The sequence below is a fragment of the Heloderma suspectum genome, chromosome 7 (assembly GCF_057233095.1).
Source record: "Heloderma suspectum isolate Gila_16-S chromosome 7, 16-S_ref, whole genome shotgun sequence".
Classification (NCBI taxonomy): Eukaryota; Metazoa; Chordata; class Lepidosauria; order Squamata; family Helodermatidae; genus Heloderma; species Heloderma suspectum.
Genome location: NC_139464.1, coordinates 1,981,958 through 2,004,413, shown reverse-complemented (window position 1 = coordinate 2,004,413; position 22,456 = coordinate 1,981,958). Strand labels below are relative to the sequence as shown.

General features: G+C 50.8%; 1 long non-coding RNA gene across 2 annotated transcripts; it reads right to left on the bottom strand.

Annotated features, from left to right (window-relative positions):
* Nucleotides 1–1,224: 1,224 nt before the first annotated feature.
* LOC146339208 (uncharacterized) lies at nucleotides 1,225–17,174 on the bottom strand. Of its 2 annotated transcripts, XR_014784205.1 has the most exons (4): nucleotides 16,906–17,039; nucleotides 9,933–10,037; nucleotides 8,745–8,828; nucleotides 1,231–1,399 (listed from the first exon to the last, which is right to left on the bottom strand). It is a non-coding gene; the product is annotated as an uncharacterized LOC146339208 (long non-coding RNA). The 2 variants fall into 2 exon arrangements; XR_014784203.1 differs by lacking the exon at nucleotides 9,933–10,037 and having other exon boundaries at nucleotides 1,225–1,399; nucleotides 16,906–17,174.
* Nucleotides 17,175–22,456: the final 5,282 nt, after the last annotated feature.

Genomic DNA, 22,456 nt, shown 5'->3' with positions numbered 1-22,456 from the left:
ATTATCTTTCAGGGGTCTTTTATAACCCATAGCCTATGACTGAGGTTCAGGATCCCTTCCAACCATGAAATCCTTGACTCTAAGACTTGTAAGTAGAGCTATCAGTGTGGGTGCCTTGAGACAGTATCTCTGAACACCTGAAAAGGACACCAGAAATGGTTGGCATCCTGGTGATGCGTTCCAGTGGAAGCTAGGATGGCTCAAGAAGGCATCGGTGATGGACAGAGATGACTCCTCTTTCCCCCCGCCCCCTCCCACTAGAGCAGGGGAGGTGGGGAGCGAGGTCTGTATGTGCAGCAGGCAGTCCATCTGTGCTGGACCTGGGGCTGGAAAAGGGGCAGAGCTGGTTTTGCTCTTTGCAGGAAATCTTACGTCAGTGTGGGTACCCTAGAAATCTGATGGGGAAGAGGAGTAAGGGGAGACATGATAGAGGTGAACAAAATTATGCACAGCGTGGAGAAAGTGGATAGGGAGACATTTTTCTCCCGCTCTCATGAAGTGAGAACTCAGGGTCATCCCATGAAGCTGATTGGTGGGAGATTCAGGACAGATACAAGGAAGTCCCTCTTCACATAGTGCATAGTCAAACTATGGAATTTGCTATCACAAGACATAGTGATGGGCACCAATTTGGATGGCTTTAAAAGGGGGTTAGACAAATTCCTAGAGGAGAAGGCTATCAATGGCTACTAGTCCTGGTGGCCATGCGTTACCTCCAGTATCAGAGGCAGGATGCCTACGTACACCAATTGCTGGGGAACATGGGCGGGAGGGTGCTCTTGCACTCATGCCCTGCTTGTGGGTTTCCTGTCGACAGCTGGCTGGCTACTGTGTGAACAGAATGATGGACTATCTGACTTGGATTCCTGCACTGAGCAGGGGGTTGGACTCGATGACCTTGTAGGCCCCTTCCAACCCTACTATTCTATGATTCTATCACTAGATGGACCCTGGGTCTGATCCAGCAGGGCTCTTCCGATGTTCTTATGTTCTTATGTCAGGCACCCTTGAGTTGCACAGTCTATGAAAATTAAATGCTCTGGTCTTCAACGCTATTCTGTTATTTTACATTATTGCACTTTGGGGGCATTGTAATGGTTGATCTCTGGTTTTTCTTGTAGGAAGTGTTGCTCTATCTATAACTTGTGGTGGAAGGACACACTTCATTGTTCCTAGTGCAATCAGTGTGCCATGAGGAGAGGGGGAGGACAGACACAGACAGATCTGCTTGCTTCAAGGAGAGTTTATTACTGCCATGCTGTGGTGACAGGAGGGAAGGAGGTGCCCGCTGCTGGCATTCACTTGCAGACAAATTCCTCCTGAATTGGCTCCACCTTGGTCTTGCACACAAAGCTGTTTTTACGACCGCAGGTCTCGTCGTCGTTCCATCTTCTGAAATCTAAGTGGCAAGACAACAGTTACTACAACGGCTCAAGAGGAGCAGAAACACAGAGGGGGGCTGAGCTCCATTCCTTGCATTGTTGATGGACGCAAGAAACCAGAGGCCCCCGTCCTTCCTCTCCCCTGCTCCAGTGCTCTCTCCCCACAGCGCCCTGTGGCCAGAGAAGGAGTCTCTCCTGCCGCAACTCCCATTCTACTGAAAGGGTGGCGTGCGGCGTGTGGCAACCAAGTGCGAAAGATGGCCATTGTGAAAGTTTCGCTCCAGCGTTCTTATTCTTGTTTAGCACTACAGCTGTCAGAGTGAATCTTCTTGTATTTCAGCACACAGTCCTATGCTTGTTTAGCCAGAAAAAAGTCCTACAACTCCCAGCATGCTCCAGCCAGTTATGCTGGCTGGAGCATGCTGGGAGCTGTGGGACGTTTTTCTGTCTAAACATGCATAGGATTGCGCCCTCAGTCGCTTTTAGTCTCCATCACCTACTTAACTTGACCTGCCCTCCGAGTTGGTGCCTCAAACTAGGTGTATGTGCAAATACAGCCACATGGTCAGGCCACCATGCTGAGAAGGGTCTTGCTTATATTGCCAGCAAAGGTTTAGGCAATGGTGCACATTCATTTCTGTCACAGGATAGTTCTGTTGTTTTGTTGCTACAGGCTAACTGCATTTTTTTTCTGGAATTCGAGCCAGAGACTTGGCACATATAAATACAGACACAATACAGGACCTGCCCCAGTTCTTCCTTCAGTAGGGCAAACCCTACCCTTGCAATGATTTGCTAGATGCATGTTGTTGTTGTTGTTGTTCAGTCGTTCAGTCATGTCCGACTCTTCGTGACCCCATGGACCATAGCACGCCAGGCCTTCCTGTCCTGCGCTCTCTCCCGGAGCGTGCTCAAGTTCATATTCATTGCATCAGTGATGCTATCTAGCCATCTCATCCTCTGCCGTCCCCTTCTCCTTTTGCCTTCAGTCTTTCCCAGCATCAGGGTCTTTTCCAGGGAGTTCTCTCTTCGCATTGTTGTTGTTCAGTCGTTCAGTCGTGTCCGACTCTTCGTGACCCCATGGACCATAGCACGCCAGGCCTTCCTGTCCTGCGCTCTCTCCCGGAGCGTGCTCAAGTTCATATTCATTGCATCCGTGATGCTATCTAGCCATCTCATCCTCTGCCGTCCCCTTCTCCTTTTGCCTTCAGTCTTTCCCAGCATCAGGGTCTTTTCCAGGGGGTTTTCTCTTCGCATTAGGTGGCCAAAATATTGGAGCTTCAGCTTCAGTATCTGTCCTTCCAATGAGCACTCAGGGTTGATTTCCTTTAGGATGGACTGATTTGACCTCCTTGCAGTCCAGGGGACTCGTAAGAGTCTTCTCCAGCACCACAGTTCGAAAGCATCAATTCTTCGGCGCTCAGCCTTCCTTATAGTCCAGCTCTCACAGCCATACATTACTACTGGGAAAACCATAGCTTTGATTAGACGGACCTTTGTCGGCAAGGTGATGTCTCTGCTTCTGACTATGCTGTCTAGGTTGGCCATAGCTTTCCTCCCAAGGAGCAAGCGTCTTTTAATTTCATGGCTACAGTCACCGTCTGCGGTGATCTTGGAGCCCAAGAAAGTAAAATCTGTCACTGCTTCCATTTCTTCCCCTTCTATATGCCAGGAAGTGATGGGGCCAGATGCCATGATCTTAGTTTTTTTAATGTTGAGTTTCAAACCAGCTTTTGCACTCTCCTCTTTCACCCTCAACAAGAGGCTCTTTAGATCCTCTTCGCTTTCTGCCATTAGGGTGGTATCGTCTGCATATCGGAGGTCATTGATAATTCTCCCAGCAATCTTAATTCCGACCTCTGATTCATCCAACCCGGCATTTCTCATGATGTACTCTGCATATAAGTTAAATAAGCAGGGTGACAATATGCAGCCTTGTCGTACTCCTTTCCCAATTTTGAACCAATCGGTTGTTCCATGTCTGGTTCTTACTGTTGCTTCTTGACCCTCGTACAGGTTTCTCAGGAGACAGGTAAGGTGGTCTGGTACTCCCATCACTTTAAGAATTTGCCACAGTTTGTTGTGATGCACACAATCAAAGGCTTTAGCGTAGTCAATGAAGCAGAAATAGACATTTTTCTGGAATTCTCTTGCTTTCTCCATGATGCAGCGAATGTTGGCGATTTGATCTCTAGTTCCTCTGCCTCTTCTAAACCCAGCTTGTACTTCCGGTAGTTCTCGGTTCGCATACTGCTGAAGCCTAGCTTGTAGGGTTTTGAGGATCACCTTGCTGGCATGTGAAATGAGCGCAATTGTGCGGTAGTTCGAACACTCTTTGGCGTTGCCCTTCTTTGGAATTGGAATGTAAACTGACCTTTTCCAGTCTTGTGGCCACTGTTGAGTGTTCCAGATTTGTTGGCATATTGAATGCCGTACTTTAACAGCATCATCTTTTAGGATTTTAAATAGCTCGGCTGGAATACTGTCATCTCTGCTAGCTTTGTTGTTACTAATGCTTCCTAAGGCCCACTTGACTTCACCCTCTAGGATGTCCAGCTCAAGTTCAGTGACCGCACTATCATGGCTATCAGGGACATTCAGATCTTTCCTGTATAGTTCTTCTGTGTATTCTTGCCACCTCTTCTTAATCTCATCTGCTTCTGTTAGGTCCCTGCCTTCTTTGTCCTTTATCATGCCCGTCTTTGCACAAAACGTTCCCTTGAGATCTCCAATTTTCTTGAAGAGATCTCTAGTCTTTTCCCATGGGGTTTTCTTGGCAAGAATACTGGAGTGGGTTGCCATTTCCTTCTCCAGTGGACCACATTTTGTCAGAACTCTCTGCCATAACCTGTCCGTCTTGGGTGGCCCTGCACGGCATAGCTTATGGCTTCACGGAGTTACGCAAGCCCCTTCGCCACAAGAAGGCAGTGATCCATGAAGGGGCTAGATGCATACTAGCCAACAATTTGAATGCTGAGTCAATAGTCTGTTTTTCCTCTCCCCTATGATTCAGGTGAAATGTTCATTCCTTTTAAAGCACAAAATGTACATTTATTAAGTTAAACGTATCTCTAAAAAAAAAGCCAAATTATTTTTTAAAAGATTAAAGGATGGCGTGCATGTGGGTTCATGACAGCATCGTCTCTAGCCAATCAGTGCTGTACACAGTCAGCCTCTGCTGCAAGCATACACAGAACTGGTGTCTCTGCAGGATTAAACTGAGGGGATGTTTCTATCTCAAAAAAGATGTGAATATGTTTCCACAGAAACTTTGTTAGCACCTTTTGACTATTAGGGCAGAGGGAGAGAGAAGCTGCCAATTTAGATAGCTCTAAAAGGGAATTAGACACATAGATGGAGAATAAAGCTGTCAGTGGCTGCTAGTGCTGATGGCCATTTATGGCTGCATTTAGCTTAATCTAAGAGTTTTACGGCCGCAAGTGGTGTGGTGGACGCCATTTGCATCCGGAGTCATTTAGAGTCATTTAGGGATAAATGACAAGTTCTGCACCTAGGAAAAAGAAACCAAATGCACAGTTACAAGATGGGGGATACGTGGCTTAACAACACTACAAGTGAGAAGGATCTTGGAATTGTTGTTGATCACAAGCTGAATATGAGCCAACAATGTGATGTGGCTGCAAAAAAGGCCAATGCTATTTTGGGCTGCATTAATAGAAGCATAGCTTCCAAATCCCGGGAAGTACTAGTTCCCCTCTACTCAGCACTGGTTAGGCCTCATCTGGAGTACTGTGTCCAGTTCTGAGATGCAGACAAGCTGGAGAGGGTTAAGAGGAGGGCAACAAAGATGATCAGGGGACTGGAAGCAAAGCCGTATGAGGAGAGACTGAAGGAACTGGGCCTGTTTAGCCTTGAGAAGAGAAGACTGAGGGGAGATAGGATAGCGCTCTTCAAAGACTTGAAAGGCTTCACAGAGAGGAAGGCCAGCATCCCTTCTCAATCATCCCAGAGTGCAGGACATGGAACAATGGGCTCAAGTGACAGGAAGCCAGATTCCGGCTGAACATCAGGAAAAACTTCCTGACTGTTAGAGCAACACGACAATGGAACCCGTTACCTAGGGAGGTGGTGGGCTCTCCCACGCTGGAGGCGTTCAAGACGAGGCTGGACAGCCATATGTCAGGGATGCTCTGACCTGGATTCCTGCACTGAGCAGGGGGCTGGACTCGATGGCCTTGCAGACCCCTCCCAACCCTACTATTCTATGATTCTATGAGTCAGTCAGCCTCAGCCAGCAATACGGCAATGGCGGCCGTATCACTGGTGCTCCAGAGCCGGCGGCAAGGAGGATTCGTCCGGGGAGGATTGCTCAGGGAGGCGGAGGTAAGTACCCCGTTCCTCCACAGACTCCGGAGGCCGCATTCAAAAGGATCCAGCCTCACTGGGCTCTGTGGAGGAATTCTCCACCCTCCCTGCTGGAGAGGTCTTCTCCATGATCCCGCAGTGCTCTTCCTATGCTTGATTCCACTCTGAAGAGCACTGTGGGAAGAGGGAGTGCCTGCTGCTGCTGCTTGCTGCTGCTGCTGGTGCCGCCACCGCCACCACCGCCGCCGCTCTCTCTGTGGACTTCTGCCTGGCAGACCACCTTTCCCAGGCACTGAGCCAGCTGTGCTGACTGCCTCCACCTGTCCCTTCTTGGAAGGACTATATGAGCTGGCTGGCTGAGGTGGCCTGGGAGAGCTGGGATCTGTAAAGGGGATGTATTTTGTTGATTTTTGTCTAACTGTTGGTGGGGGGTGGATTTTGCTGTGTTTTAGGGGTGGATAGCCTGCCTGATAGGCGGGAGCGAGGGGGCATGTGTCCACCTGACGGAGGCAGTGGGGGGAGCGTTGGGGGCCAGAACATACTGAGGCTGGGCGGCAGGCGCTGGTGGAGCGCTAGGGGCAGCCATGCCAGGTAAGGGGAACAGGGGAGAGATGTGCAATGTCTGTCCCCTGCTCCGGGCCTGTCCAGAGCCAAAAATGGCTGGGGAGGCGTGATGCCACCTTCTGGCCTTCATTTGCTGCTCTGCAATGCCAGGTCTGTTACTCAGGAAACATCCCTCATCCATGACATGATCCGGGATGAGGGTGCGGACCTGGCATGTATTACGGAGACCGGGCTGGCTGAGGCCGCTGCTCCAGCTCTGGCAGCCATGTGCCCAGCCGGGTTTTCGTATGCACAGCAGCCGAGGGCTGGGGATCGGGGAGGGGGAGTGGCTGTTATCTACCGGGAGTCCTGGTCCTCACCAGACCCCCTCTCCGGGAGACCAAGGTTGCCAAGTGCATGTACTGGAGGTTGGGCCCGAAGGGCAGTCTGGGGATTCTGCTCGTGTACCGTCCACCCCGCTGCACGACTGACTCCCTGGCCGAGGTGCTTGAGGTGGTCTCTGATGTGCGTGTGCAGTCCCCTAACTTGTTGGTGTTGGGGGACTTCAACGTACATTCAGAGGCTGTCCTCACGGGGACACCTCGGGACTTCATGGAGACCATGGTTTCCTGGGAGCTTTGCCCTATTCCAACTGGGCCCACCCATGTAGCCGGTCATGCACTAGACCTTGTGTTTGTTTCCGGAGAGGTGGGGAGTGATCTGGAAATTGGGGGTATATCCACGCCCCTTGTCATGGTCAGATCACTATCTGGTGATGTTGCATTTCTCAGTTCCACAACCCCTCCGTGAGGGGTGGAGGACCCATTAAAGTGGTCCGCCCCAGGCGTCTTATGGATCCGAATGGATTCCTGAACACGCTTGGGGATTCTCTGGAGCACACAAACGGCCACTTGGTCGAGACCCTGGTGGGTGGGTAGAATGCCACAGTGACTGGGGCATTAGATCGGATGGCTCTGAAACTCCGTCTCCCCCTGAACAGGGTTTGAACTGCACTGTGGTTCAATCCGTGGTTGCGAGCTCTGAAACAGGAGGTGAGACGGCGAGAGCGCCGGTGGTGGAAGTCTTGCTCGAGGACGATCGGACATGGGCCACAGCTGTATCTTCAGCCTATCACATAGCAGTGAAGGCAGCATAAAAGGAATACTATGCTGCCTCTATCGCGTCCACAGACTGCTGTCCCAGGAGGCTGTTCCAAGTGGTCCGGAGCCTGGTCAGTCCGTTTGCTCCGGAACCGCTGGAGCATTCTAAGGCCTCCTGTGAGGCCTTGGCAAGGCACTTGGCAGATAAAATTGATCGGATCAGGAGTGTTATTCCATGCCCCGTGGATACAGTTAGCGAGCGAGAGGCGGCCCGTGGCAAACCAGTTTTGTGGGATTGGTAGGATTGGGGAGATTGGGGAGGAATAAGCTGAAGCTGAACCCTGACAAGACTAGGGTACTTTTTGTGGGAGACAAGAGGAGGCTGGGGGATGCTGACCTGGTGTTGAATGGGGTACGGCTACCCTTGAAAGACCAGGTCCGCAGCCTGGGGACCATTTTGGACTCCCAGCTGTCCATGGAGGCTCAGGTGTGAGCTGTGAGCCAGACAGTGCTGTACCAACTCCATCTGATATGGCCCTACCTTCCCGACCATCTGCTCCCATCAGTGGTACATGCCCTGGTCTCCTCCTGCCTAGACTACTGTAATGTGCTCTACGTGGGGTTACCTTTGAAGACGGTTCGGAAGCTGCAGCTGGTACAGAATGCAGCGGCTCGCCTGATGAAAGGCAGCCGCTGGCGAGATCACATCACTCCAGTGCTGAAGGAGTTGCACTGGTTACCCGTTGTTTTCCGGGCCAAATTCAAGGTGTTGGTTTTGACCTTTAAAACCCTATATGGTTCCGGCCCAGCCTATCTTAAGGAGCGCCTCCAGCAACACCAGACAGGCCGCTTAACAAGGTCAGCCTTGGATGGCCTTCTCTCTGTCCCATCAGCCAGGATAGCTAGGCTGGTGGGGACAAGGGAGAGGGCCTTCTCTGTGGTGGCTCCCACTCTGTGGAACTCCCTCCCTAGAGAACTCTGCCATGCCCCCTGTTTAATGAGCTTCCACCATGCATTAAAAACGTGGTTGTTCAGGCAGGCATTTGGGGTGGGTTAGGGTATGTTTAGAAATGTGATGTTTTTACTGTAGAATTTTATTGTTTTAAACTGTTTTATTATGCACTTTTGTACATCGCCCAGAATGGCTGGGTGACTAGCCAGATGGACGATTAATAAATTTAATAAACAAACAAACATCACAGGCCACTAACTAAGACTAGAGAGACTTGGAGCCCAAGAGTTGGCTGATCAGATCAGTATGCAAAGTCCTGTTCTTTGGCCTCTCCTCCCCTTGGTCCCTGGTCCATACCCCCCCCCCAAATTCTCTGACCCCCCAAGAGAGCCATGACTGCTTACTAAGGGAGGAAAATGTGCGCGGAGGAAATCAACTCACCTTCTAGGAAGGGACTGGCAGCCAAATATGTAAGGAAGCTAAGAGTGGCGTAAGTAGTTGGGCCCATCCTGCCTCCTTTTTCACCTGAAAGGAGATGGAAGAAGGAAGCAAACAGTGCCATGTGAGGCTGAGATGCCCTCAGGCAGGCTTGCCAGCCAGAATGGCTACCTCAGAAGGCCTCAGTTGCCAGCAAATGGGGTACCAGAAGAAAGGTTGCCCCATTCCAGAATTCCAGTGCAGTTATTATTATTTGAGTCATCTACAGCCTTTTCATGCCCAGGACTGGAGGAAGTGGAGACCACTGGGTTTCTCTCCCTCCCCCATAACTGTAGGGCACCTGACAGTGCATCTGACTGGCAGTAGACAAGTAAGTGAGACATGTTCATGGGAACTGGTGGTGTGCCAGGTAAGAGGAGGTTTGGAAAGAACAACTTCAATATGTACATTTTTCTATAAGCCCACAGGCATGATTTCCTGTAACATGGAAGGTCTTATTGACACACAAGACCCTCTTCAGCCCAAATCTGAAAACTCAACACATCCTAGAGAAATGTTGGGGATCAAATTCTTGAGTTGATGTGATGCATCATATCAGCTATAGAGAGACCTCCAGCCTGCAAGGTCCAGCTTTAGGTGTCCACACCAGCAGCAATCTCTATATAGTTTGGGAGTAGGATGTTGTATGCCAAGTGGGGTGGGGGGAGTACACATCTATGGCACTGGAAGAGGATAGTGGAACCTAGGAAGCTGAGTTAGACCAAGTCCAGCCATTGTCTATCAGGCCTAGTACTGGCCACTCTGAGAGGCAGTGGCTCCGCAGGGTCTTGGGCAGAGTGGGCGGGGGTCTGTCTCATCACTTGTCACTTTATCCTTCCAACTGAAGCAGTCAGAAATTGGACCAGGAGCCTTCTGCTCCCTCTGCATTTGCTTCCTCCCCTTCCCAGTGTGTGCATCCTGGGCCATATATTTTGAAACAAGATTTCCAGAAATGTGTGGTTGGACTTGCCACCAGACCCTATGGAAATAGCTTGCTCCTGGCCTTATCATGAACCCCTTGTTCACTTAATTTAAAACAAGAGGCTCCAGCTTTTCTCCATCAATGGAATGGTTATAAAGGCTCAGTGCAATAAAATCCAAGAAACCCTTGACTTCAGTCACTGAGAAATTGGGCAGGGGACATTAACTCACCTCTCTGTGTCCAAAAGTCAGTTGTGTCTTGCTAGCTCCTGTCCTTCTGTGAACAGAGAGGAGCAGGGGGGCCGAGTCGCTTTATAGCCTTGCCACAGGGAAGGGCTGGAGAGGTAAAAAGAGAGCTTTGGCTGATCCCAGCGTGCCTCACAACCACCTGTAAAGGCTCTGAAAAGATCTGCTCCTCCATCCATGCATGCCAGCCTGGCAGGTGCCCAGGGGAGGGGTGGACAACACCAGGAGAGAAGATGCGGTTTGGCTGTGCCCTACCTCTGCTCCTGTGGGTGCTTAATTAAAACGAGGCACAAACAGAAAACTAACCAGAGCAATAACAATACAATGCAATGGAAAAGAGCAGTTGTATAAAGTGATGGCCACTAATTTGGATGGCTTGAAAAGGGGGTTAGACAAATTCCTAGAGGAGAAGGCTATCAATGGCTACTAGTTCTGATGGCCACGTGCCACCTCCAGTACCAGAGGCAGTGAGCCTATGTACACCAGTTGCTGGGGAACATGGGCGGGAGGGTGCTGGTGCACTCATGTCCTGCTTGTGGACTTCCCATTGGGTACCTGGTTGGCCACTGTGTGCACAGAATGCTGGACTAGATGGACCCTGGGTCTGACCCAGCAGGGCTCTTCATATGTTCTTAATAGCCACTTGAAACGGCCGCAGAACTACAGAGCCAGAAATGTCTACTTGACAGCCAAAGGCAAGTTTTGCTTCCTCTTCAAAAAGCCGTAGGAAGGAGGAAGCAGCTACGAATGTCTTCCAAGAGGTCATGCCATGACTTTGGGGCTTCATGAATTGCTGTTAAATGGTAAATAGCGATTGCGGCAAACCTGAGCCACATGGACCACCACACGCCAAGCCCCAGAAGCCACGCTGGTAGCATTAACGCCAACCCCCTGAGTGGTGTGCTCTGAGGGAAAGAACAGAGGCAGACAGCAGAAGTGAGAGAGGTTCCTTGACTTGGGGCTAGATTTTTAAAAATGGGAGTTTATATGGATAGTGCCAGTATAAGGTTTAATCAGGAGGTGGCACTGGGCACAATTGTATCTGGGTGGCATCAGGAGTTTCTTGTATCCATTCTGTTCTTGTTGGGGATGCCCAAGAAAAGTTCTGGTCTCACTTCGTGACAGCTGTGTCCTCCAAGCCTTCTGTGACAGAGATGTTAAGTTGGGCCTTTCTGCCTCTCCATGAGAAGTCCATCCCTCTAATCCTGGAACAAGGCTCCCAGAGGCACTCTTTAGTTTGCTTTTGTATGTTGCACCATGGCTGAGCCTTGTCATTTAAGCAGCTGACAGGCAAGATGGTGTAGAGACACATGCTACTCTTAAAGGTGGCCTAAAAACCATTTAAAATAAATACATAAAAAACTTGGGCTGACTGTGGACAGCCGTCATTCTGTTGTTAGGCCTACTGGGCTTTATGTCATGCTGTGCTGGCTCTTAGGATAGTTTACCCTAGAGAGCCAGGGCCTGCAACAGAAGCCACCACCACCACCACCACCACCGGGGAAGAGGCGCGCTTGCCGCCGCCGGGCCTGCTGCTACCGCCGCCGCCGGGCCTGCTGCTGCCGCCGCTGCCACCACCACCAGGCCTTCCCTGTGGACTTCTGCCTGGCAGACCGCCAGTCCCTGCAGGACCAGGCCCCCAGGTACCGAGCCAGCTGTGCTGCTCCACCTGCCCCTCCTTGGAGGGGCTACATAAGCTGGCTGGCTGAGGTGGCCTGGGAGAGCCAGGGCCTGCAGGAGAAGCCGCCGCCACCACCACCACCACCACCACCACCGGGGAAGAGGCGTGCTTGCTGCTGCTGGGCCTGCTGCCGCTGCCGCTACCACCGCCACCAGGCCTTCCCTGTGGACTCCTGCCTGGCATTTTTAAGGGGATTTTAATTGTTTTGTTTGTTTGTTTTATTTTGTTGGGGGGGATTTTGTTGTGTTTTTAGGGGTGGGTAGCCTGCCGGATAGGCGGGAGCGAGGGGGCATGTGTCCGCCTGATGGAGGCAGTGGGGGGAGTGTTGGGGGCCAGAACATACCGAGGCTGGGCGGCAGGCGCTGGCGGAGCGCTAGGAGCAGGCCATGCCAGCTAAGGGGAACGAGGGAGAGATGTGTAGTATCTGTCCCCTGCTCCGGGCCTGTCCAGAGCCAAAGGATGGCTGGGGGAGGCGTGACCCCATCTTCTGGCCTTCGTTCGCTGCTCTGCAGTGCCAGGTCTGTTACCCAGAAAACCTCCCTCATCCATGACATGATCCTGGATGAGGGTGCAGACCTGGCATGTATTACGGAGACCTGGCTGGCCGAGGCTGCTGCTCCAACCCTTGCAGCCATGTGTCCAGCCGGATTTTCGTATGCACAGCAGCCGAGGGCTGGGGATCGGGGAGGGGGAGTGGCTGTTATCTACCGAGAGTCCTTGGTCTTCACCAGACCCCCTCTCCGGGAGACCAAGGTTGCTGACTGCATGTACTGGAGGTTGGGCCCGAAGGGCAGTCTGGGGATTCTGCTCGTGTACCGTCCACCCCGCTGCACGACTGACTCCCTGGCCGAGGTGCTTGAGGTGGTCTCTGATGTGCGTGTACAGTCCCCTAACTTACTGGTGTTGGGGGACTTCAACGTACATTCGGAGGCTATCCTCACAGGAGCACCTCGGGACTTCATGGAGACCATGGCCTCCTGGGAGCTGCACCATATTCTAACTGGGCCCACCCATGTAGCCGGTCATGCACTAGACCTTGTGTTTGTTTCTGGAGAAGCGGGGAGTGATCTGGAAGTCGGGGGTATATCCACCCCCCCCTTGTCATGGTCAGATCACTATCTGGTGATGTTGGACTTCTCGGTTCCACAACCCCTCCGCAGGGGTGGAGGACCCATTAAAATGGTCCGCCCCAGGCGTCTTATGGATCCAAATGGATTCCTAAACGCGCTTGGGGATTCTCTGGGGCATGCCAACGGCCACTCGGTCGAGACCCTGGTGGGTGGCTGGAATGCCGCAATCACCGGGGCATTAGATCGGGTGGCTCCGAAACGCCCTCTCCCCCTGAACAGGGCTCGGACTGCACCATGGTTCAATCCGCGGTTACGAGCTCTGAAACAGGAGGTGAGACGGCTAGAGCGCCGGTGGCGGAAGTCTCGCTCCAAAGACGATCAGACACGGGCTAGAGCTGCATCTTCAGCCTATCACGTGGCGGTGAAGGCAGCAAAAAAGGAATATTATGCTGCCTCCATCGCGTCTGCAGAGTGCTGCCCCAGGAGGCTGTTCCAAGTGGTCCGGAGCCTGGTCGGTCCTGTGGCTCCGGAACCACTGGAGCATTCTAAGGCCTCCTGTGAGGCTTTGGCAAGGCACTTTGCAGATAAAATTGATCAGATTAGGTGTGTTACTCTGCACACTGTGGATACAGTTAGTGAGCAAGAGGCGGCCTGTGGCAAACCGGTTTTGTGGGATCGGTTCCAGCTTCTTCCTCCTGATGAAGTGGACAAGGTGCTTTCATCTGTAAGGCCGACCACCTGCTTACTTGATCCTTGCCCATCTTGGCTCATTATGAGCTGCAGAGAGAGACTGGGTGAGGGGATCAGGGCGGTGGTGAACGCCTCCCTTGAGGAGGGAGTGATGCCATCAGCCCTCAAGGAGGCAGTGATAAGACCGCTCTTAAAGAAGCCCTCCTTGGATCCTCAAGTTCTGAACAACTTTCGCCCAGTCTCAAATCTGCCATTTTTGGGCAAGGTGATTGAGCGGGTGGTGGCGGTGCAGTTGAAGGCACACTTGGAAGAAACTGATTATCTAGACCCATTTCAGTCGGGCTTCAGGCCTGGGCATGGGACAGAAACGGCCTTGGTCGCCTTGGTGGATGATATGAGGAGGGCTCTGGATTGGGGTGAATGCTCCTTCCTTGTTCTCCTCGACCTCTCAGCGGCTTTTGATACCGTTGACCACGGTATCCTCCTGGACCGCCTGGAGGGGTTGGGCATTGGAGACACTGTATTGCGGTGGTTCTGGTCCTTCCTCTCCGGCAGGTACCGGAGGGTAGCACTGGGAGAGGAGGTTTCGGACCCGTGGCCACTTACTTGTGGGGTGCCACAGGGTTCCATCCTCTCCCCGATGCTATTTAACATCTATGTGAAGCCACTGGGGGCTATCATCAGGAGGTTTGGGGTGCAGTGTCATCAATATGCGGATGACACGCAGCTCTACCTCTCATTCAAATCTTCACCAAGGTTGGCCATAGAATCCCTGTCCAAATGTCTGGAGACAGTGAGTGGCTGGATGGGGAGGAATAAGCTGAAACTGAACCCTGACAAGACAGAGGTACTTTTGGTGGGAGACAAGAGGAGGCTGGGGGATGTTGACCTGGTGTTGAATGGGGTACGGCTACCCTTGAAAGACCAGGTCCGTAGCCTGGGGGTCATTTTGGACTCCCAGCTGTCCATGGAGGCTCAGGTGTCAGCTGTGAGCCGGACAGCGCTGTTATCAACTCCATCTGATACGGCGGCTGCGCCCCTTCCTTCCCGACCATCTGCTCCCATCGGTAGTACATGCCCTGGTCTCCTCTCATTTAGACTACTGTAATGCGCTCTACGTGGGGTTACCCTTGAAGACGGTTCGGAAGCTGCAGCTGGTACAGAACGCGGCGACTCGCCTGATTAAAGGCAGCCGCCGGCGAGATCACATCACTCCAGTGCTGAAGGAGTTGCACTGGTTACCAGTTGTTTTCCGGGCCAAATTCAAGGTGTTGGTTTTGACCTTTAAAACCCTATATGGTTCCGGCCCAGCCTATCTTAAGGAGCGCCTCCAGCAGCACCAGACAGGCCGCTTAACAAGATCAGCCTCAGATGGCCTTCTCTCTGTCCCATCAGCCAGGACAGCTAGACTGGTGGGGACGAGGGAGAGGGCCTTCTCTGTGGTGGCCCCCACTCTGTGGAACTCCCTCCCTAGGGAACTCCGTCATGCCCCCTCTTTAATGAGCTTCCGTCGTGCATTAAAAACGTGGTTGTTCAGGCAGGCATTTGGGGTGGGTTAGGGTATTTAAAAAAAAAAAAATTATGGTAAAATTTTATTGTTTTAAATTGTTTTATGGGGGTTGTACATCGCCCAGAGTGGCTGGGTGACCAGTCAGATGGGCGATTAATAAATTTAATAAATAAATAAATAAATAAATGGGCCGAAGACGGTTGTTGCTCTGGACCCTTTGGGGGGATTCAGGTATGCTGAGGCCTGTATGAGCTATGCAGCAGAATGGAGGAGGGCTGTTTCTAGGGGGAGGCAAAGTGCGGGGGCACCAAGAGGCCCCCAGTTGGGAAGCAGCAACACCAGCTGGGCAAAGCTTGGCAGGTAGTGAAGGAAAGCCCGGCATGGCCATGGGCAGGTCCAGGCTGCAGGTGCGGCCATTTTAAACCACAGAATTCCACCTAGTGCGAAAGACAGCAAGCTGCCGAGCCTTTCCTGCCCAAGGCTGCTGCCTCCCTGGGGGTTGCTTGAGTGATCCCACCACACTGCCACAGCCACCAGCCCCACCCGCTGCTGCTGCTGGAAATGGGGTAGGAGACTTGGGCCCGATCTGCACCTCATGCCGTATGGATATGATCCCCTAACGGTGAGGCTCTGTCCCTCTTGTGCATGTACAGTACACCTCGTAGCACACACAGCGACATCTGTTGTGGTATTTTAGATAGTACGGAATAAGAAGTGGGAAATAACACTAGAAAAGCGATACATGGAATGCATCACGTGCCCCAACAGTTGTCAGCGCACTTCAAGGCCAATAAAAAGCACGAGTGCAGATCAAGCCATGGGGGGGACAGGATCTGGTACCCTTTTCTTAACTTTTCCCCCAACTTCCCCCCTCCCCAAAACTTTGTACAGAGGTGCACCTTTCCTCCAATGGCCTCTGTAAAACAATAAAAATTAAAAGCAAGAGATCCATTTGCTCCCTTCCTGCTGCCATATAATGGGGGTGAGGGGAACAGGACTAAGAGTGGGGGGGGGGAATAGCCAGGCAGCAAAGCAGCCATAGTGGAGGGCCAGAACAGCACCTTGCCCAGTGCACCTCAAGTTGCTAGTGAAGCTAAAGGAGCAGCCAGATCGTTGCATTCCTTCCTCTCTTCTCTCTCTCTCTGATTTATCTCCTTTTGTGGGGGGCTATTTATTCTCTGTTGCTTGGGTGATTGCTCCTGAGTAATCTAGTCCTTCTTACTTGTGAGTAGAAATACATAAGCTGGATTGTTTTACCATACTGCTTTTTGTTATTACTTCTGAAGAGTTCCGGGGTGGGGTGGGGTGTGTGCTCCTGCTGCTGCTGCTGCTGCTGTGGGAATGCTCAAGCAAAGAGGTGAATTTTGGAACTTGTTGGCCATGCTTACTCCTGAGTAATCCACTCCTCCTTACTTGTGCGTAGAGATGCATTAGTGTAAGAGATGGCATTTGGATGGGCTCTTTGGATATCATTCTCACTATCTCTCAGCGTCTCCTTTTGCAATGCGTGGGTTCCAAAGACTGCTTTTCTGGGTTGTTGCTCTGAGGATACCATTATCGTTATCATAATTGTATGTGACTTTGTGGATTCCCAGCCAACACTGTTTTGCACTCATGATCTTAAAGTCAGTTGATTATCTGTGCAATGCGAGTTGTTTGTGGAACAGGAAAATGTGCGTGCGTGTGTATGTGCACCCTCCATATAAACAGAAAGTGAAAACTTGAAAGTGGGCCACATGTTACAGGCTGGGAATCAGAGGTGGGTCTCACGTCTGGACTGATTGAAGATCACTGGTTTAAGGGATGCATATATTATGTTCCAGACAAATGTATAAAGCACCTTACAGTACAGTACAATGCATAAATTTCAACATTAAAGGAAGAAATTAAAAACAGAAGATATCAATATCCAAGGAAACTCATGTTTTTTTCCCCATGAACCCATTTCATGCTGTTCAGGAACTAATAGCAGTAGTGTTGGTAGGGTGCAAATTGTATCTCACCTACCTGAAAATACCTTGAGATGACCCTCGAATGGAGAAAAAACTTTAGTCATGAGGAATTCTGGCTCATGGCTTCGTTTCCAAAGCAGCCCTGTCTTTCTTGAGGGCAGACACCTGCCTGGATGCTGGCATGTGAGAAAGACAGAAAGCAGAAATGCCTATAAAGCAGAATGTTGGAGCGAAGGCATTGGACCAGTAGGGAAGAGATACAAAATCTGCTACTCCCTATGTCCAGGCGCTCTGGCTGACCTTCATGGACGTCGGCCCCCCAGTAAGGCTCGGGAGGATGCCAGCCCCTGAAATAATGGAAAACTGTTTTACAGGTTTCTCCCTCTCCCCCTCAACTTGCCATTCACCAATCCAAACCAGATTTCCAGCTGGAAACTAGGAGGGGTGGGAAGCCAATCACAAACCAGGAAAATTTTAGGTGTCAGTGGATCAAAACGTGACTGCACTCTAGTAGACAGGTCTTACTTCTTTTTGTTCTACAGTGTACCCTTTTTGCTTAGCTCCAGTTTTTGCTAACATATTTTTGCTTGTTTGGGGGCCTTTGGAGCCATAGTTTGCCTTTTTGCCTTCCTTTTGGGAGAAGAAGGGTTTTCTTATTTTGACCATGTCTCTTATTCAGTTTTTGAGGCTGCTTCTTTTCTGAGCTAGCCTTTGGGGGCTAGAAGATTGGCTCCAGGGCAGCTTGGAACAGATTCAGTTCCTCTCCCCCCCTCCACTTTTATTTTATTTTACGTACTGGTGAGGCTCAGACTTCACCATCTTTTACCTTTTAGGGCACAGTCTCGGAAGCCCCTGGACTTGGAGGCTTCCAAGATTCCTCTGCCCTGCCGGGCTGAAGCCAGTAGGGCAGGGGTGCTGGTGGCAGAGGTGACCTTGGCCTTCCTGTCCTCCTGAATAAAACTTTCCCCCCACTTCCTACCTGCATTAACTTTCATTATGCTGGCTGGGCAATTATGGGAGTTGTAATCCAAAACATCTGGAGGGCACCAGAGGTTGGGAACGGGTAATTTAGGTCATTGTGGGAAATTAAAGTGGTGGCTACACCCATCCACCCAGCACTGTTCAGAGCATCAGGCAATTTTTTAAAAAAGTGGGCCACAAGGCTGGCACCAGGCATGAGCCCAGATGCCTGGTGTTGGTGGTGGCCCTGAGTTCAGCTGCTTTAACCTGGTTATCTGTGTGGAATCCTTGTATAAAAAATTCAGTCATAGGAGAATCCATATTTATGGATTCATATATGGATTCTCTCATGTTTGGCACCACTTTTGTCATCCGCTTCCTGCAGTGTGGGGATGCTGAGATAGATCACCTCCAATCCCCAGCACACAAGAAGCAGCTTTGCCTGGTCCAGGGTCAGGATGCAGGTTCAGAACTTTGGCAAATATTGAACTGGCACAGGAAGGTGCTTCCTGGGTTCCATAAGCCCCTAAATCCTTGCTTATACAACCAGAAGCAGAGCTCCAGCTCAAGCCAAGCGATGCCAGAAGGCCCTCCCGTGGACTGAAAGGCCTTGGGGCCCCTGAGCTGGGGTGACCAGGGGCAGCGGAGGAGGACCGACTTCCAAAAACTGCAAAGAGGGGAATTCAGCAGGTGCAGCTTCACTCACCACCTCTGCAGCACCACTAAGACATGAGCTTTTCTGTGAAATTATTAGAAACACAGGAAGACCCCGCAGGCCACAGTTACACCTGCGTGCTGTCCCCTTACCCAGAGTGCCTGCTCTCCAACAGCAGGGGTTAGCCCCCTTCCCCCATTGGAGAAGAGGTACAAGACAAACCTTGTAGTAGAATTAAGAGGACCCCTCATATGGGGAGACCCCACCCTCTGAGCAAGTAGCCCACGCTGAAAACCTAGTTCATTGATGGAAATGAAAGGGGGTGGCAGGCAGCCACTACTGAGCCCAGAAAGCCCGTCACACTGAACAGAGCTACTGGAAACAATCTGATGCAGTGTACATATTTACAGACTCGTGAGCAGTATACAAAGGGCTGACAACATGGTTTGAAAGGTGAAAAGAAGATGGGTTCTGTATATATAACTGCTCCTATGGGGGCAAGAATTATGATGGATTTATCCAGCAAATGAGTGTGTATGTTGAACATGAAAAATGGACCTGCCTCAGGAATGACTGAGTCTGGTATAAGCAAGCTGCAGCCAACGGGCTGAGGTTTGAGCCACGGTGCCCACGCAAGATCATGGGGATGAAATGTTAACTTCATTTCTGGCTGGGCTCATGAAGAGAAGTCAGGCCCCATGGAAGCCAGCACCATCCAGGAATGGGCTTTACAGAGGGGCATCCCCAGTCACATGTGGATGCAACGGCCACAGTTCATGCAGCAACAGGTGCCCCTCTCCAAAGCCAGATGCGTAGGAGCCAAATTCCTGGGCAGAGATGCCAGGTGGACTATGGGAGCCCCCCCACTTCAAATGGTAGCAGTACCCGACTGGCAACAGTAGATGCCTGTTCTGGTCATTCGTTGGTGTGCTGCGCACTGAGCAAAGCACCATTAGGGGTTTAGACCTTTTGATTAGAAGGTAGGAAATACCCATGTAAATCCATTCCCACAGTGGAAGTCACCTTACAGGCACAGAGGTGCAAGAACGGGCCAATGAACAGAGCATTCAGTGGGTATTCCATCCTTCCCAAGCAGTGGGGTTGATTGAAAAGACAAATGGGCAGTTAAAGCAGGAACTGCCACAGCGAGCAGCAGATCGTATTCCAAAAAAGGGGTGTGTGGGGGGGACAGTTTTACAGCAGGCTGGACTTGAGCTCAACAGCCGTCCCCTGAGTAAGGGCCAAACACCCCTACAAGGCATAATGCGCTTAGCGGCACCGATGCTGGTGAAAGGAACAGGAAACCCAACCTTGCGGTCTGGACCAACAAAAGCTATGTCTGACGGTGCTAGAGCAACCTTGTGGCAGCCCAGAGATGTCTGTCTGTGGGGTGGAGGGCAAGTGGTGACACCTTTGGGCCCAGGGGACTTAGGGATGGATTGCCCCATGATCTAGTTTGGCTCTTACAGGGATTCAGAGTGTTAGGCGGAGTGATCGATTTAGACCATCAAGATGGAGTACAAGTAGAACTTAAAGTGAAGTCATTTTTAAATTTGATCAGTGCATTGCACAACTGATCTGTGAGAAATGCAGCATACCTGTCATTCAGAAAGTGGCAGGAGCAGATCAGACAACCAGAAGAGACAACAGATTTGGATCCACAGATAAGGATCTGATCCCAGGCCAAAAGGTGCAGATTGATTTGGGTTGGATAAACAAACTGGAGAAAATCGTTATTAAGGGGCCAGGAGCCACCAATTGGGTTTGGTTAGCAAATGGTGTTTCTCCAGTTTGCCTTGGTGTGGGAAAATTAAGCACTGGGAATAATTGATTGTATAAATTCTCACAGGTGATGCCAGAATGGTGGAGATGGGTGTTAAACCCACTTATGTTGTCTATATTGCAAAAGACAACAGAGTCGTAAAACGTGACCACCCAATGCATGTACTAACTGTGTGTCCTTCTTCCTGTGTGTACCTAGTAGAATGACATGGCTGTGCCTGTTATTCTTTATGCCTGTATGGACCTTCCCCCACCCGTTGGCTGCTTCCTTGGGGTCTTGTCAACAAGTGATTTTGACACCAGAGTCCAGGTGCGTATGGTGTAGGTGCCAGCCAAGAATAACACAACAACTACATTTGTGTGTCTCTTTATAAAAGACCAGTGGTATGGCAGAAGTAATAGCTCCCTGATTGTAATGGGAACTGTATCAATATCACTGGGCAATGCCTGGCCAAAAAGTGGATTTGTCCATTCCTTGGAACCAGCCAAACTGCTTGGTCTGTGAAATGGAATGTTATCTTTCCGTTTTTGCCAGACAATATGAAATGATCCCTGTACAGGGAGACTGAATGGAGACTGTACAGAGAGGGAGTGCCCCCCACCCGTCATAATTTTAGCAGTGCTACTTGTGTATGAGCTCAATTACATTACAACCTTACAAGTGTAGCAGCCATATCGGGGGTCAGACTAAGTAGCCTCATGCAGTCTCATGCTTCATGTTCTTGCTGAGCTCTTTCTCCCTTGAATATATTGTTGTAAGCTGACGAGACACAGGAATTCCTTGTCTTGTCAAAGGTCATACAATTGTATATCTTGTTCTCTGCTGTTCTCTCCTTATCATGGCTACCCTATAACCCAGTTCTTGTATTATAAACAATGGTGCTAGGAAAAGAAATGTTGAGGACTGCAACCCCACGCGGGATGGGGAGGAGGAGCCGTTTCATATGTGTCACAATGTCTATAAAAACAATGTGCTGATGTATTTCGGGGCTTCTGGCTCTTTGGAAATGATTCCAGCCTTAAGCCCGCGCGTTAAATAAAGAATCTCTTTTTCCTTCACTCCGTGGTCTCTGACTCTGGGTTCTGCAACATAAATGGTGCCGTGACTCGGATGTGGCAGGCTCTGAGCCAGACAGGTGGCAGTTGCCTGCTCTTGATCGCCGCACCGGGAAGACGAGCTCGGCGCATGCCTCCCTTTCTTGGCGCCACCGACCTTTTTGTCGAGTGAATGGGAGAAAGCCTGCACCGGGATCGCCCAAACGGCAGCGAGCGGCAAGAGAACCTTGGGAAGCGGAGGAAGGAACTTGAGCCCTGCCTGTATCGCAGCTGCAATTGAGTTGAAACCCACAATGGAAGCCTTCAGGAGAAAGGCAAGTATATGGGAAAAGAGGGCCCCGCCTTTAGGGAGAAAGGCCACTGGGCAGAAAAAAAGAGGGCCCCGCCTCATGAAGAAGGTCAGTGTTGGTGGTATACGTATACAAAAAGAACCTACTCCTTGCGGGTAGAAGGGGGGCCTGATCACACCCCCGAGTGGGCGCCAGTACCCAGCACGCCAGTACTCAGTAGGAAGCTGGGGAAGCCGCTTTCCGCTCTGGTAAAAAGTGGGAAAAGTGGGTGGCAGGGACATATGGATGCAGTGGAGAGATTGATGATTGTGTGAGTGGCTACTGCGGTTTTCGACGCATACCGTTGACCGTCCGGGTGCCCAGGCCAGTAGCAAAGTGCGTGGTGTGTAAAATCCTCTTGTGTCGGCCAGTGAGACCCCTTACTCACTGACCAATTCCCATTCCCTAATTGTGTCTGTCTTCAATTTAGGAGGGAGGCTATGGGTGGTGGGGGAAGCAAACCTTGCACCCCCTTGGGATGTATGTCAAACAAAGAAGGAAAAAGGTTTTTTAAAAAAGATTCAGAATAGAAAGAGAAAACAGCAAAAAGCTCAAGGTTGAGCTGAGAGAAAAAAAACAAGATCTGAGGCTGTTAATTAGAGAAATGTTGCAGGACAGTCTGGCTTTTAACGAAGCGTGGGAGCATGAGAGTGTGAGGCCGAAGAAGTAGCTGTTAGCCTAGCGCGCCGAGAGGGGGGGGGGCAGGAAAATTGCCCACAACGTTCTGAGTTGTGCAACATCATCACCTCGCCTAATTGAGATGAAATCCCTAAGAAATGGAAACTGAAAATGAAGACCCAGAAGATGAAGGCAAAATAGAAAAT